We start from the raw sequence: 27654 nt of genomic DNA on the forward strand, positions 1-27654 counted from the left end.
ACTCACCGCCCTTGTCGACCGGTGGAGGCCGGAGACTCACACCTTCCACTTGAGGGCCGGCGAGATGGCCCCTACTCTGCGCAGGATGTTTCCATGATCCTTGCACTACCTATTCGGGGCGAGCCACTTGTGTATGAACACAGCTTCGATGGGTGGCGCCGGCGAGATGGTGGGGCTTATTGGCAGGGCTCCTCCGCCGCCGAGAAAATCCAAAGGAGAGAGTTCCCGCCGGCGCGTCTTTCACTTGGATCGGAACTAACTTTGCGGGAATGCCCCATAGAGGCCGACGAGGACACTCGGAGGACGTACGCCCGCGTGTACTTATGGTACATGATTTCCGGGACTCTCTTTCACGACGGTGGGGGTAAGCTGGCCCATTGGTGTTGGCTGAAGGCGCTTACGGTGTTGGACGCCCGGTGGAGTTGGGGAACGGCGGCACTTGCCTACCTCTACCGGCGGGTGATGATTTGTTCTATGTACTATTTTCCTATAGTAGTGCGCTACACAAAGTAGTAACCAAATATCTTATGTACGCGAGTTGGACGAAGCTTGTCGCGGGGTCGGGAGCAAGACGGGTAGCGGCGGTATTGGTGGATGCATGCTCCTACTTTCCGTATGGAGCTGGGACCGCCTATCGGTTGGGCGTCCCGGGGTACTCAACGAGACGCCATGGCCTCATTTCCCTCACTTTCCGATCGGGAGCCCACTTGGGCATACCTTTGGGACAATGTCTCGAAGATGACGAGCGATCCAATGATCATGTACGGGCGGTACAACTGCGGAGTTGGACACTCTTACCGCTGAGCAGGTAACCGATCACTGCGGAGTTGCAATCCTAGTTTTGATTGATTCTACCGGCATCTACTAAATAATTGTATGCTTGCAGGTGGAATGGGAGCCATATGGTAGCTACTACCGTATTGGCGCGGCGATGGCTGACCTAAACCCCAAGTGCACGGAGGAGGCGCGGTTACGGCGTATGCGCTGCCCACTCATATGCATGTGGCTTGTTGAACACCACCAGCCGCAAAGAGTGATGAGACGAGTTTGGGCTGTATCGGAGTGCCCACCAATGTGGCAAGACACGGACAAGGCGCTTCACGGGTAAACTTCGGAATCATGCGATGGAAGATTCTTGATAGAAGAGGTACAAACTAACTTGTTGATTCTTGCGGGCTTGATAGGCGGCGGCGAGAGGAAGATCACAAATTGGCCGATCCATCATAGCGGCCACATCACGGCGTTCCAACACTGCTTGGAAGCGGCACGGAATGCTGGCCACTGAGCGAGTGTGCCTCACGACTTCACCGCTTTCAACAACTACCTCGAGTGGTTCCATCGGAACACGCGTATCGAGTTAGTGAAGCGCGCGTATCGTGAAGAGATCTTGGACGAGCCCATCCGGTTCGATGAGGTTGGGCAAAGCCGGCACGACACTTTTGCTCGCGAGAGGAGATCGACTTCTATTGCTTCGAGCTGAACTTCGTGGTAATGGATTCTCTCACTAACTAGTACATCATCTAGATTGCCATGTGCTCGCTTAAATTGTGTATGCTATGTTTGTCACAGCGGGAGGAGATCCGGAAAACAGTCGAGGAGTGCGAGGTTGTGTGGGAGCGAGCCACACGGATGAAAAGCTTGTCGGACCGTTGCGGAATTTCGTTAAGGTATGATCACCAACTTTGAATGTACGCAATTATGTTACGGTGGCTTTGTAACCGTGAGTTCCATGACGCGAGCAACCGCACGAAAGATGCGGCGGTTAGCGAACTTGCTAGGTTGCCGCGAAGGCGAAATCCCTACATCCTCCTCTTCGAAGAACATGTATGGACTATTTTGTTGCTTTGTGAAACATGTTCTTACTAATTTCAACTTTTGTAATCTCATGTGTTCATGTTTGTGCAGATTCCTCCCGAGGACGACCTAATTCCGAGTCAAGGCGTACTTCGAAGCGTACCTCCAAGCAACGGTCGGCTTACCGAGTTGAAGCCAAGGGGCAAGGCTCCAAACCGGTACACTCCGGAAGATTATGTCAACCGAGGAAAGAAGGTTGTCACGAGGAGGATGACGGGCCGCCGCGGAGATCAGCTATGTCGAGGATGAGGAACGACGAGCCGTTCTCTTCGGAGGAGGAGGAGGAGGAGGAGGAGGAGGAGGAGGAGGAGGAGCGAGGAGCGACGGCGGGAGCGAGCAGCGGCGGGAGCGGCCAGCGGGAGCAGCCAAGGCGGCGGACGAAGAGGATGGCCGTCCGGAAGCAGCCCGTGAGGACGACACGTCGAGGACGACACTAGGATGTGCTCCGTGTTGTTGTGAACTATATCTTCATAAGTATCGATTTGTGAACCCTATGTCATTTCGAACCATGGTGCAGTAATGCTACTTGTTTGAATCTACGTGCTACAATGTGACCTATGAAGTGTTATATGTGTATGTCATGAAATTGCTACTTGTTGTGTCCAATGTTGTACTCGTAGCTGTTGGAGTTTGGTAGGATTTTTCGGGTTTTTAACACAAGTCGGTGTGTGGCGCCCTTCACGGTGGCGCCACACGCGCACCGTGTGGCGCCCACGGCATCGGCGCCACACATGCCAACCTATATCAACTATTGGGTCGAAAACATCCGGGGGCTTCGGACGATAAGTCCTTAGCCGTTTTCGCGAGCCTCTATGTGTGGCGCCGTGGCATCGGCGCCACACATCGAGCCTCGCAAAACGGCTAAGTCCCGAGGATTTGTCTTACGGTATGTTTTGGGTGATTACAAGTGCATGTGTGGCGCCGTTGGGAGGGGCGCCACACATGCTTGCCACGTCGGATGGGCGCGCCGGCTCGGCGTTGATGGCGCCACGTCGGGCTGGGTCGGTGGCGCCGGCGGGAGGGGAGCCACATGGGCATGTGTGGCGCCCCTGGGAAGGGCGCCACACAAAAGGGTTAGATTGGTGAAATAGTTTCGCCGGAGGGTTAGTCTGTGCTTTTCTTCCACTTTTGGGTTATTTTTGTGTAAATCGCCATCCTCACAAATTGTTTACCACTTTCGGAGCACCGGCCGGCGCGCCGGCGCCGTGATAAACACCAGATATTTTGCTGGCCCGGCGTTCGTCGTCCACGCAAGCTGCTCCGTCGCTGTACCTACCGGGACCACGTGGCGCCTCCCTGCTCCTGATTAGCAGCCAATTGCGGCTGGCCACCGCATTCCAAATCTGGAATTTACTAAACACGTTCACTGGCCATTGTCCTCATCAAGATCGTGCTGGTCCAAAGACGAACGGTCCGTTTCGTGCATAAAGAATTCATACAGCCCTTGAGATTTTGCTAGGTGCACACAGACAATCCCCCAAGGTAAAAATTACAGGTCGAGGGAAGAGGGAATATGTACTCCGTAAGAGATGTACTCCGTGTGAGTCTTCAAATTTACATTTTAGTCAAAGAAAAATTCACCTTCGTGACACTTTTTCCCTTTTTTTGTCACAGCAAATTTTATGGACATATGGGAAAATAGGTTCAACAAAACACGGTAGCACCACAAACCAAGATGAAATTTTTGCTATGTCTACTAATTTTGTGAACAGGAAACTTCAAAAAAGTATTTAAAATAACCAGACAACTCTTAATTTGTTGAGGTACATGTTCATCTTCTGCACGAATATAAATTCCTTCAAGAAAAGACAGTATTCTGCATTTGGCAAAGAAAATAAAATTATTGTTCTAATAGCAAAAAATGGGACTCTAGCTATCAACCGACTATAGGAGACGGGGTGGGGTGATCAGCTGCCTTGCTGTCATATCCTATTTAAGTGGTAAATATGAGACATCAGATTGTCACAACATCAAACTTCCTCATGTAGCATTTTTGGTTCCCTACCAACCATAACAAGCCTCAATATCGCATCCAAATCATCAAATTCATCACATCATTATTTTTCCCCACGTTGCATTCAAATCATCAGAGTCATCACTCGGTGGTCTAAGAACCTATTTGTAATTTTTGTTTACTTTTAGAGTTCTTTGTACTACTATGCATGATTATCTATAGATCCTCTTTTTTTTTAAAAAAAGTAATTCATTTTTCGAATTATTCAACGAAGAGCAAAATTCTTTTTTTAGAACGAAAAAAATTCTAAAAGGGGGATTTGTATCCGGCAAAAGAAGCATGAACTTAGAGCATCTCCTAAGAGAGCGACCCAAATAGGCACCGGTAGCAACGCCGGCATAGCGCTATTGGGGCTATCGTCACTACGTCTCCGAGTATAGGGAGGGGTTCCCCACCGGCAATACCAATATCCTAGACCCAATAAATTTGTTTGGCCCAAAACAAATTGAAACTCGCAAATAGGGATATAAATTCAAAGTCAAATTTTCCGAATAAAAATCCAAAGTACAGTTTGGCCAACACATCCGACGACCAAAAAATTTGAGCTTCATGCCAAATAGATCAAATGAACGGTGTGAACTGTATGGGAACCTCCATCACATCTGGCTTACCGATCATCGGTGGGTCCACGGTCACCGGTGGATCCTCCAAGATTTTTTTTTTTGCATTCCGCCTTGATGACCCCCCACCGATGCGAAATGGACAACTTGTTGTGGATAATGTGGATCGAAACATAATCTCCAAATTGCATCTTCTCATTCACTTGGTCGAAGATGTGATTGTAGTACTTGCTAGAGGTTTGGTTGGCACCGGTGATGGGGTCAAGGCTCACCGTCTTGCATGCCTTGATGAGGCACCCAACCTCCAACGGCTTCCACCCAAGACCGCATGTTCCAACTGTTCATTTCCATCTTTGTCTTGGTAGTGGCGTCAGTTTCCACGTAAACCACGTCGCCCACTTCTTCCTTTTTGCCATCATCACTCTCTTCTTCCTCTTCGCCGTCATCGAGTACAGGCTCGGCGTGCCTACCGTCTCAGATCAAGTGACCCAAGATATATGAACACAAGCAAATTCTCAAGATTTCGGCGCCCATTCATCGAATTGCACACGTGCGAAAATCATATGGTGGTAGTCTCATACCTCGTTGTCATTGTAGTTGTAGAGCGCGCCAGATGTACAGTCGAACACATGGTGGGCATTGCTGCTCTCGAAGAGGTTTTGAGGAAGGTCGGTGTTGCAATCACGTGGATGACGACACTTCCAGATCATCAATGCATAGCAGGCGAGTTGGTGTAGGAGCTGTTGAGGTCAAGGCGAAAGGCCTTGCGTTGCGGTGCCGTCACGGGCGTGAACATGGTGTTGGGATCGACAATCACGTCATTCTCGCCGAACTCGGGGGTGAAGTGCATCTGAGAAGGCGAAGTCAGATTGGTGAAGAATGCTGGCGACGATTACGATGTGCTCCTTGGGAAGCCTAACACGGAGCTCGTGGCTACATCCGATGTGACACGGGAGCGCCGGCACGCCTGCTTCCCACCCCATTCGTAGGGGCTGATATAGGAGTGCCAACTATTCTATTAGGCTTCGAAAACGGTCTGTATTTTTGAGGCACGTTGTTGTGAGCCCAAAAGCACCGCTGATATATACTCTGAGGGACAACAGCCCGTGTGCGCGTAGTACAACAAAAACCGACCTATAGAGCCAGGCAGCTGCTTGGGAGCCCAAGATAAGAAGCCACGAGCGCGACACCCCTGAGGGCTTGTTTGGTTACTCGAATTCCGGCGGGTTCCCGGCCTTTTCCCGGGGAGATTTTTCCCCTAGTCCGAAGGTCGGGAATAGAATCCCGGTGTTTTGCTCATGTTTTAGTCTATTCCCGGCCGGGAATCTTTTCCCGGGGAATTTCGGGCCCAACACCCAAACAAGCCCTGAGGTGTACAATGACCAGGTCAATGGGTGGACCCCATGTCCCCACGGCCTCGCCCCTCTGTCGCCTTCGCCTTGCCCCCTCCCTTCGCCACCACCCCCACGAGGCCACGAGGGAGACAGACGGACGAGCACATCGGCCGGAGCCCGGAGGAGGCTAGCTAGCTAGTAGCGGGGATGGCGCGGCGCGGGCGTGTGGAACTGCGACGGATCGAGGACCGGACCAGCCGTCAGGTGCGCTTCTCCAAGCGCCGCGCGGGGCTCTTCAAGAAGGCATTCGAGCTCGCCCTCCTCTGCGACGCCGAGGTCGCGCTGCTCGTCTTCTCCCCCGCCGGCAAGCTCTACGAGTACGCCTCCACCAGGTGCATGCTCCCCCGCTCGCTTTGTTTCTCCGCTCAAATTACTTACTCCTCCGCACGCACAAGAATTCACCCACATAATTAGGATCGCTCGATTTGCTCGATCCCGAAAAGTAAAAACTGAATCCTTTTTCGCACCCTCGGCCTCTCGATCGTAGTAATGCTAGCAGGCAGCTGCTCTGCTCCATGCGTGCACGCTATATGCTTGAGAGAATCCCTGAGAGGCTTACCACTATGGATGACTCTGCTCAGGATCTTGGTAGTAATAATACTACTGGAGTAGTACCGTCGCCCCCGCATGAGCATGTTCTTCAGAATGTCCTACTGTTCCGGGGATTAGTGGTTCCGAGCTCTACGGCTTTCTAATGGCGTGGACTGCTAGTTTTCTCTGGGGTCTCGCGTGGCCACAGGATAGAGGAAGGAAACAGAGGAGACTTGAGAGCGCGGGCCTTTTCGCTTTTGGCATAGGTACTTGATCCAGCGCGCAGCCCCCGCATGGTGATTATGACTTTTTTATTGCGTCTGCTTGAGAGCGAAGTACTGATAAAGGAACTAAATTTGGTCTGACAATTAAAATAATATATTTGTGTCTAGTTGGAAGAGAGAGAAGAGGAGAGAGAGAGAATGTAAGTGGGCATCTTATGCGAGAGTAGCTACTAGCAGCGTGCTTCCTGAGCGAGGTGTGTGAATGAAAGGTGGGCCAACCATTGAAAAAGTAGTACATTCTTATAGCCAACTATTGTACTTGTTGGCTACATGTTAACTATAGATGACATGACATCTTGCTTATAGTCAACAACCGGCTATACTATTGGAATTGCTTTAACTATAGTTAACTATAGAGGGAGATGCGCGGTTATGGTTCCCAAAACCCAGGCCAAACAGTATAGAACTTCCTGTCGTATCTACATGTCCCAAGTGCTAAATGGTCTTGTTCAAAAAGAAAGTGCTAAATGGTACCCTCTGTGCCGAGGGCTCCTTTGATTCATAGAAATTATGTAGTAGGATTTATATTCTATAGAATTTTTTTCTACATTATTTGTTTGATTCATAGGAACATCTTATATTGCAAATCCTATAAGAAAAACATGAGATCGTATCTCATGAAAAATTCCTTTGACACAATCAAATAAAACTCATCTTCCTTTAGGATTCAACTAGGCATGACATACTAATTCTATGCTTTTCCTATTCCTATGATTTTCCTATCATATGAATCAAAGGAGCCCTACAGGTCCTACGCGTGTATCCATACATCGCTAATTTTACTAATATAATATATAAATATATAGGAAACATACCCGTGCTTTGCTACGGGCTGATTTTTTTACCTTAGCATTCTCATGTAACATTTTCCAAGCAGGATATTCTCTAAAATTGAAGTCACGGAAGTTGCCCTTCTCCATTCTCTTCTTAAACAGCGTATGAGTGGGTAAAGCGGTAAATTTATTTCTCGGTATGCCAACCTTTAAAACTTTTTAATTTTCACCAAAGAATTTTTCCATAAAATCTCTAAATTTTCTATCTACATTTAAGTATTTAAAGGATCCATATATTTTTAATTTATTATACTCCCTCCGGTTCGGAAAAACTGTCAGGCGCCTAGTACTAATTACATTTTACAATTAAGCCCTTCTAAATTCACAAAAATAATGATAACGCGATGGTGGCCTAGAACACCCACTCGATCTAAATTCCAGTTTCTAACAGAACTCGTCCAGCTCCCTCTTAATTTGATCACTCGGCCAACTCATGGATTGCTCGTCCAGCTCGGTCACCTCCATTGGAGCTCCGTGGACTTGACGTGCTCGCCCTTGAGGTTCGTGACCAAGATCTCGCGAGGCAGTAAAACGCCCTCCGGGATCTTCGCCGCCATACGGGTACACACCTCATCGAAGAAGCTGACGAATCCCGACTTGCCATGTTTTTGGAACGCATCCATCGGATCTGCACCTCGTTGTAGAAGCCTCACGACCACCAGATCTAGCGCGTCTGGCTCGTGGCCAATGGATCAGCCCCCCCCCCCCCCGACACCAGATTCGGGTATTCATCGCCGGCTTGGACCAGAAGGACAAGCTTTTTAGTGAAGCTGTCTCGCGGCTAGCCGATGGAATGTGGAGGGGAGCGTGGCATGGTGAGGGAAGGTGGCGCGGCCAGGAGAGGGAGTGAGGCGGCGAAGCGACACGTGCTAGGCGGAGACGTGAGACGAGGGGAGAAAGGAACAAACAGGGTGAGGATGCGATGGGGTCGTGCTGGTGCGGGTGTGGCCATCACACGACAGAGAGTTCGGGTTGACAAACAAAATATCTTAAGTGTTTTCTCGCAAAATTGCCACCCAAACATTTTTTTGGATTGGATGAAGTATCTAAAAAATCAATCTAATAATAATTTATTGTTCGATCTGGGACAACTTCTTCAACAATAATGTAACTAACATTATCTGCAAATCTCTACATCATTTACACAATGTAAGAAAACCGAAAAATATCAGTAACGGATTAGAAATTTGTCAACAATCTGAAACATCTTGCATATTGTTCTTTTGCCACTTTCACAAACCATTTTATAATCTAACAACTAATTGGAATGAATTCTTGCACGAAAGTGACTGAAGAAATCAGGAAATATTTCTCCAGCAATACATGTCCATTTACAAATCTAGAAGCTGCTACGCATTGAGAGAGGGTCCAAGAAAAACATTCAAAGCAGTAGCGGTAGCAATAAATTAATTAGCTCAATCTAGCACTATCGATTAGCTTCTTTTTTGAGCGGAAACGACAGATTAGCTAATCCACCTTCTGAAGCAGCTCGTGGCCCTGGAAGAGGTCAGCCGGAGGTGCTGGCTGGAGGGTCATGGCGGAGCTTGGCCCCGGCGGCTGCCTCCCCAAGCTGCTACTGGAAGGCCACCCTACACCAGGCGGGGACAGCTCCAGCCAAGCTGTTGGGGCACGGCAGCTAGGCCAAGGCGACCTCCTGAGTAGCCGCCTAGCCTGCCGCTCTTACTTTCGACCCGAGCATGCAAGCTACGGGCGAGGATGGAAGCGGGGCACGTGGTCGCAGACTACCACTTTCCGTCGAGCTCTATGCAGGGTGTTGGAGGGGGCTCCAGAGAGCTGTACGGCGAGCTCGATTGAAGAGATTGGAGGGCGGCGCCGACGGGCTCAAGGCAGAGGATTAGGGGCGGCGCAGGCGAGATTGAGGCAGGGTATGGAAGTGGACGGGATCGGTGGCGGCCAGAATCCATCATTCGGGAAGGGGAAAAAGAATAAACGAAACGGTACAATGGCAATTGTGTAGTATTATGCGATTTGGTGGGAGGGCAAAACAGTCCAAAAAAAAGTTGGACGAAAATTTTGGCAGAAACCTTAGCTCCTTTATTATTAGGTATAGACTAGCAAAAGAAGCCCGTGCGTTGCAACGGGTCTAAGATAAATTGGTGTAACTTAAAACTCGATTTTGGTAGTACCATTATTTAGAAGTATGTTCTTTTTACCAAAATTTCAATCACACTTAGGGTTTTTTTCTCGGCCGGAATTTCTGGGATTTCGGCGAAAACCGGTTTTACCGGTTACCACCGAGAAAACAAAATACCGAAAGAAATTCTCCGGTATTTAAATAAGTTGGTCATATTTAAAAAAAATTGGTAAATTTTGAACAAAATAGTGAGTTGGTTTGACAAATCTCGGCCGGTATTTTGAAATACCGGAATACCGCTGCCCACCGATATGTTTTGCCTACCGAGAAAAAAAAACCTTGCCCCACTACACAACAGTTATGACAAAAATCTGTATCTAATAATAATAGGAGCAACGCTTTTTCTCGTATCTATCTTGTTGCTCCGTCGTCAAAAATAATATCCACCGCCTCTATATTAAGCATAGAAAAATAAATAAATTAATATATTTTCATAGTTGACAATATCACCAGTTATGACACTCGGAAAATACTTTTCAATTAAGTACAATTTTTGTACCATTCTTATAGAAGTAGTATTTTCAAGATTATTCACCAAGTAAAACATGTCCAGAAATTTAGAATCAGTAGACAACGCATTGCATCCTGAGCCAAGTATGATTTTATCAAATAGAATGAACACATGAACACTGAACGGAGAGCTCAAATGGAAGGAGGGTAAATTTGCAATCTGGAGGCTGACGCAACAATTAGCAATAATATTGTCTTAACTCTTACGTAGGAGAAGCAAAGAAGCAGAGGCATATTTCCACTACTCTAATGAACTCCTACTCCCACTGTCGCTCTCGAAAGATACAAAAATAAAATTAAATTCGAGAGTTGATGCCGTACCTACCTTGCAAACGGAAGAAAGCACCACGCTAGGACCTGACGATTCAGGTCATCGTTAATTTCGTCTCTCACGGCGGGCTCGAGCTCCGTGTGCCCCTCGTGGCCATTTCAACTTCCGTGTGGTCCATCCAATCTCTCCAAATCCCATAAAGTCCAAACTGAATTCTCCCCAGATCTTAGGAAGCAATTTATCCTAAATCCATAGATCTCACGGAGCAATCGCCCTAGGGAGCAATCTATACCTCTTGATTTCAGTTACTGAGAATCGCCTCCCTGAAGAATCATCTCTTGTCTACAAGCTTTCTGCTATGATGGAAAAATCTAGTTGAAAATAATGCATCCACGGAGGAGAACAGGGGAGGCTGTAAGGCGCGGCCAAACTCCCTCGTCCTCGTGTCTCCCGAAAATAGCAGATGGCTTCCCACCCCGCGCCCGCGTCCCAATTCTATCTTCGCTCAGCACACACGCACACTTCCTTGCCGCGTCGACGCAGGCAGCTTCGCATCCGGCCCGAGTTCCGCCGCCCGTCGATTTCCCGTTCGCCTCTCGCGCCGAGCCGCGCTGCACCCTGCTCCGCCCCAGTTGCTGCTATACCCCTGCCGCCATGGTCGACCGGCCGCGCCGCCACTTCTATCACTTGCCATCTACGCCAGTTTAGGGGAAAGGACGCGGAAGGGTCACGGGGCGGCCGCCGTGATGATGCCCGGACGGGGTGTGCGTAGCTGTGTGCGACGTAGGCTCGTGGACGAAGGGGCTGGAGGTCGCCTGGTCGGGGAAGGAAGCCCAGCTGCCCAGGCGACGCGGCGGAGGAAGGAGGTGTGGGGAGACACGGTTGACTTTTGTTTCGTGGGATCGAGCGCACGAACCGGTATTTGACCTAGGCGGTGGCAGAGGCTGTAATATCAACTCAAAAGTAAGGGTAATTTAAAAACGGACGAAAAAATTGGGGAGAAACCTTCCTTCCTTTATTAGTAGGTATAGATAACATAAAAGTTGTACCATCATAAAATATAACATCTCAAGTTTCTAATGATATTATACTTTTTGTAACATATACTCCGTATTTTCTTTTATGTTAGTGAAACTAATGATACGCACAAGACCTATTAACCTGGACAGAGCGAGGACCCATCGTCGGAGCAAATCTTTGCAAACATTCTAAAACAAAAAAGAGCCTCTAAAATGATTAGAGAACACTTTAATTCCCTTAGAAACTATGAGGTGTTCTTCAAAGTCAAATTCGTAAACTCTATAGTCAACCCTCAACTAGGCCACGTGATTGGTGTATGTCAATGTGAGACATTCTGGTCGAGGGTAATGAGTACACAATGAATGGTCACCGCGTTGGGACATTTCGTCTGTTTGCGCCAACACAAATGGACAACCGCAAGTGAAATGGGTCGTCGGTTGGAGTTGCCCTAATGCTTGACATCTTCTTTGGTGTGAATACAATTTTTTGCATGGCGATGCCAACATCAAAACCGTGCGCGGGTCGATGCTTTGTAGCATAAATTCTCGACAAGTGGAGCCGGCAACACATGATGACTTCGAGTAACAAGTCTCGGTTTTTGGGGTGAAAACTCAAGGTCGGATCTTTATTAGTTGTACCTCACAATGGCAAACTTAGGTATTTCCTTGTTGAAGTCATTTTTTGAAGATTGCTTGCATTTGATCTGACTTCGGTGTTTGATCGGTGAAGTTGGTATTTCTGCACTATTATGATCCTCGAGACTTCGCTTTTGAAGAACCTCTTCTGTAGCCCTGTGGCTTTTCAGGGCAATGTTCATTTTCTTTTTTTGCTTAATAATTTGATTGTGTGCATGCTTGATGTCTCGACTAGCTCTTGACATTACGTTCCAGGGGTCGGTTGATTGGTATCATCTTGATACTAAATAATTAATGAAATCTACATATTGGGTTACCAGTTTTCCCTCTCTCTGACATGCTCCTTTTCTTGCTCATTGCCTCATGTACGCCTCCGTGTCTCCCCATCCAAGCATCCCTGGTAGCGATCATGTCGGCATGGAGGCCACCGAGGGCTTTCAGCTTCACCGTCTGCCTGCACTAGCACCATCTTATGCGTGTCATCGCTTCGATGTCCGCTACCATGACCTCTACACATGTGTGGTTCCTCTATGATGCCACCATGATGCTTGATGCTAGTGCGTCGGGTGTCGTCACGCTCGCTGCTTGATGAGCACATCATGGTGGAGTCCAAGGGGGTCACCGAGGTTGGCAAAGGTAGTGTAGCGACACAACTTCTGGAGGATATGTGGTCGGTCCGACCTCCTCGTTGACTAGTAGTGGTGCCGTGATGTGGACGCGGGGCGTGAGTGGAGCGACCAGGGGAAAACTCCTTCCCACAAAAAAAAACTGGTTACCGGATAGTGTAACAGTTGTTGGGCCTTCTGCATGAGCCTCTTGGACCACCAACCTAGCCCAACTAGAGACCAACACACACGTAAATTGGACCAACTGATGTGGGACTATACCCAATAGATAGTATACTAACCCCCCCCCCCATGTTTGCAGACTATGAACATGTTTTCAAGGTCATTTAGGAAGTGGTGGTGCTCTAGAGAGGCTAAAAGAGTGATGATATGGGTCGTTGGCCCGATCTTTCACGGTGCACTACCTCGATCCAATGGATCCGATAACTCTCCCAATCACGTGTGCGATACACGCGACCTGAAGATGGGAATGCCAATCCGGCGAGCAACTCGACGAAGAACGCCGAATGTCAAGCTGGATAGACACGTCAAGCTCGATAACCCTCGACAGTTCAAGGACCTTCTCGCACGCACGATCACCATGCATTGACATGTAGCGGAAATGGAATCAATGTAGTCTTAGTGGAATCACTACATGCATTGACATGTAGCGGAAATGGAATCAATGTAGTCTTAGTGGAATCACTACATGCATTGACATGTAGCGGAAATGGAATCACTACATGCATTGACATGTAGCGGAAATGGAATCAATGTAGTGTAGTTGTGGCATCTTCTCACAATTTCCTCGTATGGTTCATCCAAGCACCATGGGTGCAAAGTCTGCAAGGTACCATGTGCATGGAGGAAGATTGCACACTAAATTGCTAGATTCGATCATGCGACTTGGCATGGGACGTCTCGATGCATATGGTTTCTGATATTCCAAAGCTTAACGCTTTATCCGAATCGTCATTCTATCCCTCCTCTTATGTAGATGTCCCAATATTGTGCTTCTACACTAAAGATCCATTCAGGTTTGAAATTGTGCAAATTCGGTTCCAAGAAAACAATATGGTTTTCAACATCGTAAGAGGGAGCCTATATAGGAGGCATAACATGAATACTCCTACTCGATCTCTAATTTCTACCAGATCTAGCAGGACATGTCAGTTCCCAAGTGATAATAAACATCACGTCGGGTAGACCTTTCTTTTTGAAATGGGGACATTCCCCGGTCTCTGCATCGAATAGATGCATGCGACCTTTATTACTCTAAATGAGTTGATGCACATCACAACATGTGACCACCTAAAGTCTAAATTTCTCTTCAGACCAAATCGCTTTGTTTCATAACATGTATGTGCAAGCCCATGTCCTTCAACACGTGTATGCATGATTAGTTCGTTATCCCATATCCATGACTACTGAAACATGATTAGTACATATGTTGGTCTAGATATGTGTCATTATATGTTTACCGACTACACTTTATAATAGTAATTACACATTGTAGAGTTTTACAAGCAAGTGTCCTATTCTAATCAATATTAAGTATAACATTTAAAAACATTGTTCAATAGATCATTATTCCAAATAATATGATTGCCTCTTGGTCATATTTTTAACAAATTATTATCTCGACATTGATTCATTTCTTAAATAGGTTTCTTAAACGATGTTAGTAGTTTTGTTAGATGGATACGAGATTGAGATAGTGGATGTTCCCTCTGATTTATTTGGTTAGCTTATATTGGCGGTATGATCATACATTATTAGGTTAGTTGACCCAAACACATGCACGAATCAACATTCTGCTATGTGATAGCTATGTGATAGCCAGTGCTAGTGTTGACCTATCCTACGAACTTAAAATAGCATAACTTTGATAAAATAACATTAGAGAATAATTTGTACTTCAATGCATCCTAGACATATGCAGATGTGGTCATGATTGGTTCATTCATGAACATAAAGTGAAGTCAAGCGACAATACTTGTAAAGTAGTCGTGCTCAATGGCTATGTTGCTAGGTGTTTGACACTAACACAAGCAACATGATATTTTTTATTGACCGGGTTCAACCTCATCTCATCTGCGAGAGACCTAGTTCCGTTGAGCAAACCTCGGGGTGAAAGGGACAACCCTAGTGGTACACCTTGGCATGCCACTCTTCTGTTGTGATTACGGGCTAGAAGTCCGGAGGGATCCCGCTTAGGAGTCCTGCCAAAGGAATCGATCTCGAGCTTAAAGTCCAAAAGGATCAACTCAAGAAGTAGGTATTGTCAAGCTTAGCCAGCACAACCATAAGTTCGAACTGATGGAAAGGGTGATGATCTACATATACACTTCAACACCTTTCTAAGAGGCTTGTACGTGGACGGAGGGGGCACCGACAAAATTTTAAGATAAATTGACCACACGTGACTCCAGCTTCAGACCTTGGCTCTTATACCATGTCAAGCTTCATGCGCTAGAAAACGCAGCCAAAAGTCCGAACTTATGGAAAGGGCTAGGCAATCCACATCTACACTACAATAGGTCTCACCATTTGAGGGAGAGCTCTTGCTTCATTTGAGAGACGGCTTAAATATGACCCCATGGGGTGCCTTTTGTAGGCTGAATGCCTTGTACAAATGACCACCAATACCCTTGGTGGGGAGGAAAAGTAAGGGCAATCTAGTCTATTCTAGGAAGAAGTCCAACAAGCCACCAAGTAGAGGGAAAAGCAAGGGCTCTTTAGTCTTTTGTGGACCATGCCTTTGGTCCATGTAGGAGGAGCACCAATTTCTTAATGGGCTGCACTTTCTCTTCTTGGGCTTCTTCTCTTCTTATTTATTGCTTTGGCCTTCACTTTTATGCTTGTAATTGCTCCACGAATGCCTTTGTATTTTCGGCATGCCGTGGGTGGTGGCGTCGAGGAGAAGGAGCCCTTTCAGGGCGATCCCATTTTATCTCATACAACATTCATGAAGCGCTAACCGTCATAGCATGGTTTCGTTTTCTTCAAAATCTCCTTTGTGTGTCAAAAGTCATGGAACTTCAAGGCGTTAGGGTGATTTTAGAATCACAAATGCACTAAACTTATATATGTAACAAATAACTCAACAACAAAACAACAACAAAGCCTTGCTTCCCAAACAAGTTGGGGTAGGCTACAGGTGAAACCCATAATATCTCGTAACCAAGTCATGGTTCTGGCACATGGATAGCAAGCTTCCATGCGGCTCTTTCCATGGCTAGTTCTTTGGTGATACTCTAGTCATTCAGATCTCTCTTTATGGACTCCTCCCATGTCAAGTTTGGTCCACCGGGTCCTCTCTTGACATTATCAACACGCTTTAGCTGTCCACTATTCACCAGAGCTTCTTGAGCCATGTGCTGAAAATATGCCCAAACACCTTTCGATTCCAAGGTTTGTCTCCATAGTTCTATCTTCCTATTGAACCCCGTTCGACTATCATCGATTAGGACCACATCATCCGCGAAGAGCATACACCATGGGATATCTCCTTGTATATCCCTTGTGACCTCATCCATCACCAAATCAAATAGATAAGGGCTCAAAGCTGACCCTTGGTGTAGTCTTATTTTAATTGGGAAGTCATCGGTATCACCATCTCTTGTTCGAACACTTGTCACAACATTATCGTACATGTCCTTGATGAGGGTATTGCACTTTGCTGGGACTTTGTGTTTCTCCAAGGGCCACCACATGACGTGTCGCAGTATCTTATCGTATGCCTTCTCCAAGTCTATGAACACCATATGCAGGTCCTTCTTTTGCTCCTTGTATCTCTCCATGAGTTGTTGTACCAAGAAGATGGCTTCCATGGTCAACCTCCCAGGCATGAAACCAAACCGATTTTTGGTCACGCTTGTCATTTGTCTTAAACGGTGCTCAATGACTCTCTCCCATACCTTCATTGTATGGCTCATAAGCTTAATTCCACGGTAGTTAGTACAACTCTGAACATCCCCTTTGTTCTTGAAGATTGGTACTAATATACTGCGTCTCCATTCTTCTGGCATCTTGTTTGTTCGAAAAATAGAGTTGAAGAGCTTAGTTAGCCATACTATCGCTATGTCTCCGAGGCCTCTCCACACCTCAATGGGGATACAATCAGGGCCCATTGCCTTGCCTCCCTTCATCCTTCTCAGTGCCTCCTTGACCCCGGACTCCTGGATTCGCCGCACAAAACGCCTACTGGTATCATCAAAGGAGTTGTCCAGTTCAATGGTAGAGATCGCAGTCTCCCCATTTAAGAGCCCGTTGAAGTACTCCCGCCATCTATGTGTAATCTCCTTGTCCTTCACCAGGAGCTGGTCTGCTCTGTCCTTGGTGCATTTGACTTGGTCAACATCCCTCGTCTTCCTCTCTCGGATCTTGGCCATCCTATAGATGTCCTTTTTGCCTTCTTTCGTGCCTAACCGCTGGTAGAGGTCCTCATACGCCTGACCCCTTGCTTCACTCACAGCTCGCTTTGCAGCCTTCTTTGCCATCTTGTACTTCTCTATGTTGTCTGCACTCCTATCCAGGTACAGGCATCTGAAACAATCTTTCTTGTCCTCAATAGCCTTCTGGACACCAGTGTTCCACCACCAGGTATCCCTAACTTCGCTTCTACTTCCCCGGACACTCCAAACTCCTCCGAGGCCACCTTACGAATACACCTTACGAATACAGGTCGCCATCTTCATCCACATGTTGTCCGCATCACCTCCTTCCTCCCAAGGGCCCTCCTTAATGACCCTCTCCTTGAACGTATGAGCTACCTCCCCATCAAACGAATGGCATCTTCTTCTGGAAATCCTAGCTATTCTTAGCATGATTTTGGGGAATCTCCTTGCTATTACTCAAACAAGCATGAAACGGATGCTTGCATATTCGTCCATAGGGCAAATCTGATATGTAATTCCTTGAGCTTCCACCACTTCGTCCTAGCGACTTTCGCACGCTTATCCCACTGGACACGAAGTCGAAAGCGGAAGTCAGCCACCACAAGCTTATGCTATTTAGGGCCTGCATAATCTATAATCACATCCTGGTGCTCAACAACATCTGATACCAACAATGCATCATATGATTTCCTAATGATTATAAAATTTGCCATTCAACAAATAATAAACCCACACATTTCGATTACCATCATGACTGGAAAATAAAAAACAAGAAATTGTTATTGAGAAAACATATCACTTATCATCCACACAAATATTACCATCACAATAGGAAAAAAGGGAGAATTTCTATTGACATAGATATCACTTATCATCCACGCAAACATTGGATTCTACATCCAAATCCATGAAATTGAATCCACAAAATTTGTTAATAGAACTGCACATGTGTGACCTGGCGATGTTGCCCATTATAAGGATTTCGATCGATTCACCAATTACACCAATCCAATATATCGATGAAATACATTGATGCACTCATGCTTAAGGAAATCCAAAGTCATATCGACCTTGTACACTCTTATGAACAATCTTGCCTTGATATTTTTCCTCGCAAAGCTTGACTCTAGATATTGATATTCACGCTTCATTCTTTTTTATTGGGTGTATTTGTTTTCGAGGTAAGTTTTGAAATGTTTAATGTATTTTCTTTTTATCCTAGTAGATATTGATTTTATCCCTCTCAAATGAAAAGAACTAGTAACTAGCCGCAAATAATTGCTCCTCTAATCAACATTGTAATCAAAGGCATTTACATCAACTATCCTCAAGTCGATGCCTCGGTTTTCGTGCCCAAAAAAATACACCTAATAAAATGGAACGAAGGGAGTACTAACTAGGCGAATATCATCGACAATCTCTCAAATTATGAAGCCCAATTAGTACTTTGTTCCATCATATATCTTTATTTGATGTCAGATGAGATACCATACCTCGATTGTAAGATCTCTACCGACACGATACATTGCATATGTTATACCTTGAGTAAGTGCTCACACACGCTTGCTATGTCCACGAGGTTCTAGGGTGGGGGTGGGGGGGTGGGTGGGTTTCTTTTGCCCAAGGTAGTTCACGCTTAGGCGCTTATTGTTAATGGTGTGTGAATGTCCTACAAACAAATAGTGCTGCTACTAGATTTCTTAGTTTCATGTATTGTGCTATAACATCAAATTGGACCTTGTGAACAATTAGAATGGTTGGGACTAATGTGTTTATAACAACCAATTTCTTCAAAAGAAGTACAAAATATTGCGGGAGAAGTAATCTAGTTCTCAATAAATGAATGTCTTTCCTAAATACATTGTATCACCATTAAACACCTTGATTGCCACTCAGTGAATTAGCACCATACTTAAGGTGAGAATCTATTTCTCTTCCTAGCTATACATTCCTTACTACTAGGCCTTATCAATCACGACACATCAAAATAGAAGCAAACTGCAACGGAAACACCAGGGTTGTCCAGTCTCGTCTTCATCCACATAGGGTAGGCTGGTGTGGGTTGAAACAACTAACATATTAAGATACGCAATATGGTAACTGGTTAGAGGGTGCATCTAGGTCACAGGATGCAACATTCAAAATAGGCAATGGTGCAACCTTTTCTTCTCCACAAACACATCTTTGTTTGGCCAAATTTTGTCTTGGTATCCATTTATGACAAATTTGTGTAGAAATGTCATAAAGTCATGTTTAAGTAATATAAGCATTATAATTTATAATTATCCAAGCTTACTTAATAAGAAATATGGTCTAAACACTCAGAAATATAAGTGGATACTGAAAGGCATAATTCCATATGTAGAAACTGTTTTGAATAAGAATATTGCATAACTCAAACATTGGGTGTGACGAATATACAAATTGACTTGACTACAAGTCATTATAAACATGCGAATATATGTGAATTATGAACTCAAGTTTTGAACAAACTAAGTAAATGTAAGTATTAAAGTGAAATATAGTTTTACCGTGTTGATGAATGATTGTTGGTTTTGTACCTAATATGTTATAACTTATCCGCGTGACATTGTATTCATGGTTATGTGTGGCATTGATAATGGATGTCATTCTGATACAAAACTCCATACCATTTTATGAAATGCTAGATCATACACACTAACTGTTTTATGATATTCATCACACCATTATACCATCGTATGGCATTTAATGTAGTTTTCTGGGTAATTCATAGTATATTTTGCGTTTGCAAACTAGGAATCTTCTATAGTATGATTTTATTGTGTAAAGTTTGATTTGATGTGTGCAAAATCATTTGCAATCTTGGTCTAACCTGGTTATAAAATATGCTAGGTAATTCAACTTCAATATTTATTCTCGAGTGGGAATTGGTGCAACAAGACTTTACAGGAATTTTGCATCATTTGGCGGTGACGGTGCTTATAGTGATATATAACATTCCTTACTTTTTTGAATTGAACAACTCTTATGTTTACCTATATTATTCATTTGTCTGATTTATTTGATATACCATACTTGAATTTAGATCATTCAAAGAGTATGTGTCTAATAATTCTACAATTGACTTGGTTTGCTTAAATCATCGGGTTCACATTCATGGCTCTCGATGGTACTACATTATGGCCTCAAGGATCTTGTTTGATGTTCCTCTCGTACTCACCGCATATCTTTAGCGGTTATGCTTATACATGTAGACTCTTTTAATACTTATCCCAACAGAAGATGTTCTAATTCCCGCATAATAATTGGTAGGTTGGACATCCCCACGACCTCACATGACACCCGAGGTGACAATGGGCAAAAAATTCATGATTGGTTGATATGATGCCCTTGTCCATAACCTATCGCTAGTGATGTAGTACATCTCAATTTGGAGTGCCACGAGGAGGGGTTACCATTCCTACTATGGTGAAATAAATATTTCACTTAGCACTCATGCGCTATTGAGGAGATGCTTGTTCATTTGACATCCACTTGAACTAGCTTGGTGACCTCTCAACCAAACTTTTCTTGTTTTTGATAATAAGAAAATAAATCCCCTATTTCAATGCTTGGTTTTATCTCCTACAACCTTCAAGAGTGTTGCAGAATCAATATGGTGCTCCTACTATTTTTAAGAGACGTATGGCCATTTTCCATCATTGGAGCATCTTTGTGACCATTCTAGCAAGGCTCCTCGCTTTTGAAAATAATAGAAGAATTTTCCTATGCCCACTGTTAGGCCTCATCTCCAACAACCTTCAAGAGCATTGCTTGACTAAAGTGTGGCCCTTTGATCGTTACTTTATCACCCATCCTGACCTTGAAAAGCATCATTTGGTCAACATGTTCCTTCAAGCGGCTTCCTCCCCAAGGGATACTAGCCAAACCTAGGGAAATAAAATTCTTGTTATGCCTCCCCAGCATGGTAAACCATCGATCGATATGTGCGTGATGTTTTGAGCGATTTCTCCTTAGAAGGGCTTCAATTTAAAGCTAGGGTAGTGAAGCTTTAGATAATTTTGGGACTTGCCAAAATTGTAGTGTGTAATGATAACACCCTTGGCTCCTCCGTTTGTATCGTAACCCAGATGAGAGAAATGATTTAAGTAGCATGTCTTATAGAAGATGAATTAGAACAATTGTGAGAGAAATGATTTAAGTAGCATGTCTTATAGAAGATGGATTAGAACAATTGAGGCTGCGTCTTTAGAGTCATGGGGTTCCTTTGTGGAGTTCGGCATTTAATATCATGTTGAGCCACTCAACTCTTATAGTGAGGCTCCAGAAATAGAGTTTCTCCATTTGCACAACCATGACAGTGTGATGCCTTTGCTAGTGTGGCATGCACTCCCTCGTGTCGTATATATTATCGTTTTAGTGGTGCATCTATCAATTCTTGTTGAAGTAATTGTTGTTTCTCTTGAAGCGCATAAAAAATTGGGTGGCACCAAGGAACCACAAGACACCCTGAACCTAAGAGCTTTTCACAAATCTTTGAATGTGACCTAGTTGGAGATCGTGGAATCCTCCATGGTGATCTTGAATGGTTATTGAATTACCCAAAGATCATCTATAGTGTGGTGACACTAACAACTTCACCTTGACCTAGTTGTGATAGTAATCGGTCCAACCTATAGGGTATAAATCCTTTTCTCTTGGAAGTGATTCTAAATTCTACGGGATCTATCCCTATCCCATAGGCCCCATAGTGTGGAGAAAGGTTGGAAAGACATGACTAAACGACTCATAAACTACCACCACTTACGTACATTAGAAGTATTTCTTCATCCAGAATCATTGATCTCAAAGACAACTCCTTGAAGGAAGCCTTCCACACTAAAGCTAAGGTAAATTTGGACTCCATAGTGCCCCTATTTTTTTATCGACAAAGTACAACCTTCTACTTACGATATTGTGCATAATAACACAACACATACCTATTTTTTGCATAGTAGGCCTTCCATGATGGTGGTACCCTTGTTCAACGTGTGTGTATCCTTTGTTTCTCCATGCCTTCGTCGAGCTTCTTCGCTTGACATACCTAATTCCTCTCGTGTAATTTGTCACTCCAAAGACAAGAAGTTATGCTTGGCCCTCTAGGAGACAAGTCTATGGATAACCTCATGAAGGGATCCAATCTAGCATTAGGACCCACTACTTCACAAGAGATTACTCTTCCTTATTATTCCTTCGGGTTAATTTTATGCCCTAGGAAATGCCTTTAAGTCCATGATGTGTTATTTAGCTCACTGAGACCATGAACTTAGTATCTCTTTTCAAGAGTGTAGAGAAGCCTAAGGCTATTTTCTTTATGAGTTGGCACATTTGATTGACCAGGAAACATATATAGAGCAACCGTTGACTTATGATCCTCTTTGGTGTGATTCATTAGCCTAAATGGAAAATAAGTCGATGATGATGCAATGTATTGTGATTTAGTGCCCCAAATTTTTGGAGACCTACGATATGATAGTTTGTTAAGGCTCCATACAAGGGCTTTCTTAGAGGCTCAAATAGTGTGTGGACCTTGACTCATTCTAAAGAGCATATGAGGGACCTTCTGTCGCAAGAAATTTCCGCAAGTTTTTCTCCATGATGGCTCTTGATGTCACTGGGGATAAGTCTAGTTGCTTCTAGAAATCCTCCATTTATAGTCGCATGAACTTTATGTTTTTGATAGTCAATAGTCACATTGAGTCTGTACCGTGGAAGTCACCACTAGTTGTGTTCTTTTTTCCATGACAATGGCCCGTACTTAAATTACACCCCTCCCTCTGCTTTCCTCCATTCCGTTTGGGAAGTGTGTTGTGCCCCTTTTGGACACCTCACCTACGCATAAATCCTAGATTTATGTATCCAATCGAGGCTAGACCCCTTAATTGTCTTCTCACTATAGAGGAGTTTTAGCACCCACCACCTAGGGCGGTTTAGTTGATGGTGATAAGTAGAGTCTAACCTGTTTGGTTCCTAGCCACAATTTGCCAAGCCAAAGTGTGGCTAGCCCAAAAGTGTGGCTTCAAGTATTGTAGCCAAACTTTGGCAAAAAATTGAGTCTATGACAAATAAGCCATACATGCAATAAAGTGTGGCAAAAACCAAACACATCCCAACTAAACTATGGCTGCCAAATTTTGGCTTGGCAAATTGTGGCCGGGAACCAAACTGGCCCTAAAGTGGTTGGGTATTATACCCTTGTCCACCACCTAAATTTAGGCCCAAACTAGCTTTCCCCTTGGACAAAGATTTGGAAGTGGGATGTGTTTGAAAAGAAGGCGAAAGTCACCTAAGTTGGTGCTTCTTGAGAAAGCAAACCACCCTTGGGCCCCCTTCTTTTTTCTAGCGAAGTAGGCCCCTTGGAGAGGTTTTGCCTTTAAATGGACTCAAGTCCTAGGAAGAGGGCTTCATTTTACTATAGGAGATACTCTGACCTCATGCCTTCACGGAGTATATTGAAAGGCTCGGTCACCTAGGCTAGCACTTTCTGTTCACAAAGCAAAGCATCGTCCGACCCCTTGGAGGGGCTTTGCCTTCAAGACGACCTAATGTTGTTGGTAGAGGAATTCACCTTACTAGAGGGGTCATACTATGCGCATGCCTTCTCGAGGTAAATATTACTAGTACATGAGCATGTTATGATGCTTGGTAAAATACTTGAGCCACCAAAAGTTGAAATTAAAATCAAAGATAATCAACATTCTTGAGATGTTTAATCGAACCTTAAGTATGAAATATTTGCATCAATGGAAGTTACTTATACATACAGAGGTTCATTGACCATATTGATTTTTTTGTTCTTCTATGAAATTCTAGTCCACACAAAGAGAAATGAAAATTAACAAGAACAATTCTCATCGAGAAACCAAACATCTACAGAATACATGCCCATAGTCAAGTATTTCTAGATCCACATATATGTACCTTATGGCATGCAAAAAAAAAATCATTATTAGGCTATTAGCTTTCATAAAAAATGTTGAAAATATCATGATGGTGGGGCTCAAATTTGTTTCTCTCAACTTGTTTAATTTGACATATTTAATGCTCACAAACTTTCTTAGACTCCTAAAGTCAAATGGTTAATATCAATTCATATTATATCCTAATTGTTTCACATACAAAGTGGTGATGTGCAATGATGGTTTTCTTACCTTCATATTCCCAAAACAAAATAAACTAGAGAATACACAAGTGGATGTGAAAATTACCGCCATGAAGCTATGTCATTGAGAAATCCAAGTATCTGAGTTTGCATACTTGATTTTTCACAATACCTAACTTTCAGACCAATAATTATTTTAAAAGAATGGTTATCAAATATTTATTAAAAGAACTAGTTATAGATAAATCCCATTAAACTAGAATCCCTGTGGCTACTTGTAAAGTTACCAACTCACAAAGTCAACTTCTTCATATCTTGCATATATTTGACATTTGACCTACTTTGCCCATATATAAGCCACAAAGTTGATTTTTTATGGGCTGCTATCTTGCAAATATCAGAGTTTACTTGATTTATGGGCATCATATCTTTTTCATTATATCTTAAGGCGCCATAGCCATGGCCTTGGCTTACAATTAAAGCTTAATAACACCAAATTTGTAGACTAAAGCTCAAAAATAGGAGAAGTGTACGCCTGCAGAAAGCCGTACCACAGGGTTTTGCTTTCATGCTCTCAAAAGTGCTACAGTGATAAGATTTTTATTTGAATGTTCTCTCTAAATTGTCTGGCATTATAAGATTCATTTTATTCAAATATCCAAGCACTGTTCAACAACACCTCCATTAGCATAGGAGTACAGAGTAGATACTTTCTGTACAGATAGAAGTAGCACTTTGAACATGTATGCAGGTCTTCACCATACTATAAGAGAAAAGCTCTACTATTCAGTTTTCCCCTTTTATTTAGATTTTTTCCCATAAATTATTGGCCAAGGCCTTAAAAATTGAAAGAATAGTGATTTCATATGTTAATTTAGATTGATCTCTAATGCCATAATTTTTTTTTCAGCATCGAAGGTACATATGACCGCTATCAGAAATTCGCAGAATCCGGAACGAGCCTGGATCAAGGAGATGCAAATATCAGCAATGTAAAACAATTCAGACAACTTTTTGTCAGTGCTATACCTTGCAGCCTGTGTATTTATGGCACCTGTAGGAGTGTAGTTGCCATGTTCATCTTAACGTTGCATCTGTGAGTCTATCCTGCAGCTTCCATGGAAACGGACTATGTATTTAATGTTTGTAATCAAGAATTGGGTAGCTAATGCAGCAAATTGGGAGCAATAATGATAACATTCGGAAAATGTAGCTACTAGTTTATCTGACCACATTATCAATGTCTAAGACTAGGTATTAGTGTTGAATACCCTTTTTGTAGCCTAAACTAGATGGCCTAGTTGTATGACGTCATCTATACCCTGTATCTCTTTAACAAGTTACTTTGGCTCTGAACTAGGATGAGGATCCTTCCAACATACAGTCAAGGCTTAGGAAGATTGCTGCCTGGTAGCCCTCCAGACTTTCCTGTGTCTCCTAGTCTGTCATTTATAAAGTGTAACCCTTAGCTGATTATTCTATAAACTGCAGGTCTCTTGATAATAATGCCAACGACTCAGATGCCGATAGTTTAGCGAATCTGGAGAAACTACTGAAAGATGCTCTGAAAATTACGGAATCTAAGAAGGTACACTTTGATGGCTCTTTTCATAGAAACTTTCTATTGACGAAATTCCAGTTTCTGCGTCCTATTGGACTGTCGTCACCTAAAACAGTTACTCTGCTTTCTGCCATATTTTCACCTAATTAAGCTTAATATGACTCCCAGAATATATGTTTTTGTTCAGCTAGTTTAGTGTAGCATAGCCTTAGAATTATCTGACTTTCAGCAGTCTCAAGCTAGGCACCAAGTAGACGTAATTAAACTCTGTTCCTCAGCAAAAAAATAAAAAAGAATCCTCATGAACAGATACTGCAACTATGCAGTTGTGTGGTTTAGGACTTCTCATCTGATATATATTCTAATACCCATCTTGAGACAATGAGGTTGAATGTGTGTATGTTAGTTCCTATATGTTTGTAAATAGCAGGTCAACAGAAATGAACTCATTTGGCCACTTTTGGTTGCCTTGGTAGTTTCTGGATAATTCCTGAGGACTTTAACTGTTAGTAGACTTTATAGATTCAGCATAATTATACAGCCTTGTATATATCATGGATATCATATATCACCCAAGTAATAGAAAGCATATGCACTGAGAAATCTTACTTCAGTTATGAAAATGGTGGACCTTCCAGCAAATGCCGTGTGATAACTGTCCTGTGATGGCAAGATATCAGATGGCAGCATATCTTATTAGAATCAAGCTTATTCACATGTCATTTTGTATGATTTTGGCAAATTTACTTATTCCCTGCATCTAGTATGTCTACTAATGGAATAGGGATACACGAGCTGCCGAACCCGCAACTGTCCATTTCCGTTTATTACGTAGTCTGCTTAAATGACAGGCAAAATATGTCAGTCATCATTATAGAGCTTCAGTTATTTCCTTCAAACAGGATTTTGCCATTTCTCTGATTGTGTCAACGTATTCCCTGAAAAGGTTGGCCCAATTTAGCTTTTGCTTTGTTGTTGCTGGATTGCAGGCGTCGGCGAAACAGGAAAATGGCGGCAGCACAAGCGGAGAGAACTCCAACGGACCCAGGGGACAGGAGGAATGAAAGGCTTGAGCAGAGCAGAGTTGCCTGGCCTGCCCTGTGCTGTGCATGCACTTGTACAATCTTTCTGGCACACACACACTCTTCCCCTGTTAGGCTAATATTGATGGGCAAGAAAGAGTTGTCAAGGCTGCTGCTTGTAAGGTGTAGGGAAGGAGGGGCAAATTCAGCGAAATACGTGTGCTAATACTACGAACTCATTGTGTGTCACATGCTAAAGGTCCAAGACATGTTTCACCTACGGCTGTTTGTGCTGCTTAATAATATACTATCTAAAATCGTACATCCAACCATGTATGCTTTTTTTAAAAAATAAAACATAAGCATGTATGCTTGTTCCTAGAGGAACTTTGGGTTGATGTTGTGCCCATTCTCATCTCTTGTGATACGCAACTGAATGGTAAATAAATCTGATGCAGTAAGGTCCGTCTGTGCAGCTGAATGTTACCACAAAAGGGTTTAAAGATATTTGATAGTTATGTGTTGATAATGTTAAAAAATGATGATGTGGAGGCTTGCTGGGTGCTTGGAGTATGGCTGTTCCATGTTTCTTTCGACTTAGCAGGCTTGGTTTGTTGGAGCATGCTTCTCGATTTTCTTGGCTAAGTAGATGCAGATGGTATAGTATATCCCAGCTTATTGTAGTATATCGCAAAGCTAAGTTTGTGAGGTAAATAATCTTTCTGTCTTCATGTCATGCCTCTCATTGTGAGTTAAAATGAAAATTTTCCTGGCTGTATAGTGTTGTAAGGGTGCTAGTGTGCTACTGTACTGGTACAGATGCTAGTCGATACTGCTACATCATGGAAGTAGAGGAGTATGACAGTGACATAAACAAGACAG

The 27654-nt window shown here is 43.8% G+C and overlaps 1 pseudogene; it reads left to right on the forward strand.

Moving 5' to 3' along the window:
• Window positions 1–5945: 5945 nt before the first annotated feature.
• LOC124660603 lies at window positions 5946–27273 on the forward strand (annotated as a pseudogene).
• Window positions 27274–27654: the final 381 nt, after the last annotated feature.

Source organism: Lolium rigidum, chromosome 6 (assembly GCF_022539505.1).
Source record: "Lolium rigidum isolate FL_2022 chromosome 6, APGP_CSIRO_Lrig_0.1, whole genome shotgun sequence".
NCBI lineage: Eukaryota > Viridiplantae > Streptophyta > Magnoliopsida > Poales > Poaceae > Lolium > Lolium rigidum.